The sequence below is a fragment of the Rhinolophus sinicus genome, chromosome 2 (genome assembly GCF_057876585.1).
Source record: "Rhinolophus sinicus isolate RSI-liver-muscle chromosome 2, RSI-T2T, whole genome shotgun sequence".
Lineage (NCBI taxonomy): Eukaryota > Metazoa > Chordata > Mammalia > Chiroptera > Rhinolophidae > Rhinolophus > Rhinolophus sinicus.
Genome location: NC_142502.1, coordinates 161545970 through 161551678, shown reverse-complemented (window position 1 = coordinate 161551678; position 5709 = coordinate 161545970). Strand labels below are relative to the sequence as shown.

Below are 5709 nucleotides of genomic sequence, written 5' to 3'. Positions count from 1 at the left end.
CATATAGCAGTCTGAACCCTTCTGTTCTTTTTCATCATTTAAACACAAGAACATGAAAGTAATAAAAATACACCAGTTTTTTTTAAAATTGTAAAAAGCATAAATTCCAAACATTCATTTAGGAGAGCAGTTTTTGCCTATTTTTGATGCTACAATGACTCATTAAATTTCATACACTTTAATATACATTTCCCCAATACCCAATATATCTTCTTTTAAAAGTTATTTGTTAAAAAAACCTCCTGTAGCAGAGGTTTTTCCTTTACATCATTAATTTAAAGTAAATTAAACATTTTGTGTTGCATGGTAAATGGAAATAGGTTCAGGCTAGTCTTTTTATATTATGGGTATTACTCAAGATTGTTTAAAAAATATACATATATCTAAAATAAGTTTAGTTAAAAAAATCACTTATTAACATCACACAAATTATTAAATGATTCAATAATCTTAAGATGTTGGCATGAGTATAGCCAGTAAAAGGAGCTCTCCCATCAAGATAGGCTTGAAAGCTCTTATCTGGTCTAGATCCCGCAATTTACAGATGAGAAAACTGAGGCCCAGAGAGGGTGAGAGATTTACTTAAGGTCACACAGCCAGGGAGGGCCACAGCTCAGACTCTTATTAATCTATTGCTCTTCAGAGTCAGTCTGTTAAGTGATTTGAAGGTCTCAGGGGACTTTTTGATGGAAAATCTCTCTGGTAGCAGAGGTTCTGACACCGCCCCCTTCCAGGCTCAACATTGCAGCTCATTAGTTTCCTCCTTTAGCGCTCCAGTTTCCTTGGGGACTAAGCTATTTTAGTTTCCGAAGCCTTTATGAGGTGCTGCCTCCCCCTTATGAAACTGGAGATCAGTCAGTATCTGTTGAACCAATAAGGGAATAAATCCATAAATGGCCCTGGGGGAGTGAGAAGGGAAACTGGACCACCAGGGGCCAACTCTGCTGCTCACAGTTCACCAGGTGGGTTGAGGGACTCAGGAGAGAGGAAGAGCAGACTCAGCAAATGCTACTGGACTTGAGAAGACACTGTGTATGGGTCTACACCTTACTTTATTGTTTATCATGAAATTAACTTCTTTCAATTTAGGGGAAAAATTATTCCCACTTTAGGGCAAACCATGCATCTACCTTTACAACCTGTTCCAACTTTTGGGAGGGACTTATTTCAAAGCCTCACTCTGCTGTCTTTGATTTATCCTGGATTCACTCCAGAACTTTCCAAGGAGCTCCAATCCTGTCATGTTATAAACAGCTCTGCATCCTGCCACCTGCCTAGCGCCTGATGGAATCTTGCAGGAGTGCTGACCATCCCCTTTCTGAGCTCTTGCTCTGGACGTGTGTCTCTCACAGTTTAAAAAACCATCTGGAGAGTCACCTCCTCCTTTTTCTGGGTGGATAACCCAGTCTGCACATGACATTGAGCTTCCTGAAAACACCTTCAGGAGGCCCTGCTTTACACAGAGCCTGTTGCTGTCCCTCAATATCTGCCTAGTTACTGTATAATCTCTCCTGCTCAAATTTCAAGGCTTTCTACAACCCTATTGCACAACACTCATCACAACCTGTTAGTGTGGGCAAGTCACTATCATGGTAACTACATACATGATTTTTATTCTGCCGCTTCACTTCCTCACCAATGGAGGGCTCCCCCGATTTATTGCCCTAAGTGTTCTGTTGTTTGCTCTTCTGGCTCTTCCAGGAAAGCAGAAGTCACCAAATATGGTGACTAAAAATCACTTATTAAAACACACAAATTATTATCTTTATTAACATCACCCAACGGGCCCAGGGGACAATCAGGGAGGCACCCATGGAGGAAGAGACTGAGGGGGTAGAGGGGACTGCGGCTATGCTTCCAGGGGGATACAGGTTCCCAGCAGACTTATCAATTAGTTACAATAGGCACAGAGCCTAGAACCTGAAAAAAATGTTTACGTTTTAAATTCTTTTGAAATAAATATAATAAATGAATGTAACAATAAACCCAGCCTGGATTATATTTATTTTTCAGCAGTAAAATGTAATTTAAAAACAATTTCAATTACAGTTGACATACATGATTAGTTTCAGGTGTACAAAAATGTTTTTCTTTTTTAATGGGGGGGCCCAGGAAGACAAAAGTGCCTAAGGCACAGGACAGTCATAATTCAGCCTTGGGTACCGTGTTACCATGTTCTGGTCTTTAAAAATGAAATGAGGATATCCAGGTATTTGTTGTATGAGACTTCCTGACTTTTAAATATTAGGTACTAGTTTTAACATTAAGCAAAACAAACATGTTGTGGCCCAACAAACCCCGCGCGGCTTAGCCAGCATCCTGTCGAAGGCCCGGGCGGGATTCGGGGACACGCCTTTCTGCCTGGAGTGTTCTGAGCACCCCACTCAGGCCGGCGCAGGAAACCTTCCGGGTACAAAGCGCCGCTGCCGAAACCTGGCCTGTCGGGTCTCGGAAGCTCAGTTGCCGGCCCGCGCTCCTGCGGTGGAGGCCGCCCCGGCTGCCCCCTCGGCAGTCGCGGGTTTCGCTCACTCCGGGGTCAGGCCCACCCGCTTACTGGTCACGCGGGGTCTCGGGGCAGGGGGCGGCCGCCCGAAGCATCTGCGGCGGGTGAGCCGAGGCCGCCCAGCTCTGCCCCACCCCGCCCGCGTCACCACCGCAACAAGGCCCGCCCGCCGGCCGCCAGTGCCGCTTCGAGGGCGAGGCCTGCTCTCGCGGGGTCCGCTCACGGAGGGCGAAGCTCCACGGAGGACGCGGAGATGGTTTCAGACCGCAGCGGCCCGGGCTCCTTTCACGCTGCCCAGCGAAGCGGGGTGGGCTCGTTTGTAGGCCCCAGCGGCCCGCCCGGTGCGGCCCTGCCAACCAGCCGCTCCAGCCCGCAGGGAGACTCGCGCACGATTCCCGGGCTTATTCCGCCGGGGCCGCGGGGCTGGAAACTGCGGGGGACTCGATTCCGTGGCTCGTTCCCGCCGAACCGCACGAAGTGTGGATGCGCATGCTCCGCGCCTGCCCGGATGAACCCTGATAGAGCCATAGTCAGGCCGCCTAAGCGGAGCTCCAGTGGCGCAATCGGTTAGCGCGCGGTACTTATACAGCAGTACATGCAGAGCAATGCCGAGGTTGTGAGTTCGAGCCTCACCTGGAGCACGACCCTTTTGGATACCGGAACCCCCTTTTATCTCCTTGCCCAAGGGAAGGATTTAGTCTCTCTTTAGCCCTCTCAGTTCCCGTCTGACCGCTCAGCGCGCACGTCCCGCTCCGCCGCAGGCAGGAAGCCGCTCGCATTGGCGCTTCTCACCGGCTTTCCAAGCTACTTGTTGCCCACGAGCACCACCAAGCTGCTGGAACGTGGACATTTACCTACTGCACCCTGCTAGTTCACTTCCTAGGCGTTGCCTTTAACAGCACCCAGTCCCGGACCCCAGTACCGGGGATGCAGCCAGGAAGTCACGGGGTGCTGCACCGGTGATGGGTCCCTCCCTGGGCATCGAGGTCGAAAATGCGGGGCTCCCCCCCTCTACAGGGCATGCCCCATCATTGGGCGCTGGGACGAGCCCCGGGTTCCCGGCCGATGTCCCTCGCCCAGGGCAGGGCGCGGCGCGTGCTGGGTGCCGAGGGCCGAGCCCGAGGACCACTCCCGGGAGTTAGGGCCAAGGCCCAGCGCGGGCATGCAGGTGGAGCAGCCTCTCCCCTCCGTTTTAACTAGTAATTACTGGCCATTACCCCTCTCTCCGACCTGCGGAGACCCCTAGGCCGCGGGCCCTTCCATACCCAGGCACCCAGGCTTCCCTGGGCGCATGTGCAGTTTGGGAAGTGTGCCTGGGGCGTCTCCCTCTCCTCATTCGGTGCCCCTTCTCCCGGTGTCAGTTTGGAGTGGTGGCACTCGCTGGCACACCAGAGAGCAGGCGTTTTCTAGTAATACCCGAGTGGCGGGTGTCCTTTCTTGCATGCCACAAACCCCAGGTTCAGAAGTCCCCCGAGGTGGGGAAGGGGGACAGGAAATCTGCACTCCACCGCCGTGGCCAGCTAGTTTTTGAAGCCACCGCCGAGGAGCGGGGGTTTCTTTGCCAAGAGGTGGATGGGTGCCCCACATCCCCAGGAGGGGTGAGTGAAGCAGGGAACAAATTTAGTTGGGGTGGGAGGCCCCTCAGATGCCTTCTCCCCAAAGAATGATTTTAGCTGTTTTTGTGGTCATAATAGTAGTTAAATCCTGCGATGGAAATACTACCCACAGTGGTGACAAACAAGACCTAGAAAGCTCAGAGAAAGTGGGTGGAGAGTGGGGCTCATGTCAGTCTCCTCAGCTACTAACCCCCGCCCCAGATTTAGAATGGGGAGCCTCAAGCCAACTGAAGTCTGCCCACCTCACCTGGCCTGCGGGCCAGTTCCTCACCCAACCGGAGTGTTTCACAGGCTCATCCTCAGCAGATGGTGAGAGCTCCTCTTTAGAAATCTAGCCCAGGCCTGGAAACAAATATTTATCCAAAACAAAACAAAACCACCAAAAACAACAACAAAAAATCTTTATTGAGATATAACTCACATACCATACATACAATTTCACCCATTTAAAGTATATAATTCAAAGGATTTTATATAGTCACAGAGTAACCATCACCATAGTCAACTGTGGAACATTTTTATCACCTCAGTAAGCAACTTTGTATCCTTTAGCACCCCCCTAGCGCCCCCCACTCCAGCCCTAAGTAACCACTAATGCACTTTCTGTCTATACATTTCCCTATTGTAGACTTTCATATGAATGGAATCATATAATAGTTTTTTGTGACTAGCTTCTTTCGGTTATCCTAATGTTTTCAAGATTCATCCATGCCTTACCCTGTATCAATACTTTTTAAAGATTTTTATTAAAATACAAAGGTCTGACAATTAAGTTCGTGAACTCATCCTAGAAAAAGTGCTAGATACAACATTGCTGAATATCACTATGGTCACCCTCGAAGTACTCACCTTGGGAAGCTATGCACCTACGCCAGCGCCTAGTCCACCCTTCAGAGCAATTTTAGAAATCTTTTTCTGGAATGGCCATCAGAGCTGTCGTCGTATTACCCTTGATGTCCTTAATGTCATCAAAATGTCTTCCTTTCAATATTTCCTTTATCTTCAGGTAAAGAAAGAAGTCACTAGGGGCCAGATCAGGTGAGTAGGGAGGGTGTTCCCCTACAGTTATTTGTTTACTGGCTAAAAACTCCCTCACAGCTGTGTGAGCTGGTGCATTGTCATGACTTAAAAGCCATGAATTGTTGGCAAAAAGTTCAGGCTGTCTAACTTTTTCACACAGCCTTTTCAGCACTTCCAAATAGTAAACTTGGTTAACTGTCCAGTTGGTACAAATCCATAATAAATAATCCCTCTGACATCAAAAAAGGTTAGCAACATTGTTGCAACAAGTTCTCGAACTAAATTGTCAGATCTTGTATAATTTAAGAAGTGATCCCCCTGAATAGTCTAGTACCTTGGCACTATACATACTTATTGCCATATCATTGACTATATTCCCTATGCTTTACTTTACATCCCCATGACTATTTTGTAACTACCAATTTGTACTTATTAATACCTTCACCTTTTTCACCCTTCCCCCAACTCCCTCCCATCTATCACCCCAACAAATCTAGTACCCATCTGACACCATACATAGATTGGCTATATTCCTTATGCTATACCCTACATCCTCATGACTACTTTGTA

The 5709-nt window shown here is 48.5% G+C and overlaps 1 non-coding gene across 1 annotated transcript; it reads left to right on the top strand.

Moving 5' to 3' along the window:
• The first annotated feature begins 3051 nt into the window (after positions 1 to 3051).
• On the top strand, positions 3052 to 3144 carry TRNAI-UAU (transfer RNA isoleucine (anticodon UAU)). Its single transcript is given in 2 exon segments — positions 3052 to 3089; positions 3109 to 3144. It is a non-coding gene; the product is annotated as a tRNA-Ile (tRNA).
• The last annotated feature ends 2565 nt before the right edge of the window (positions 3145 to 5709 follow it).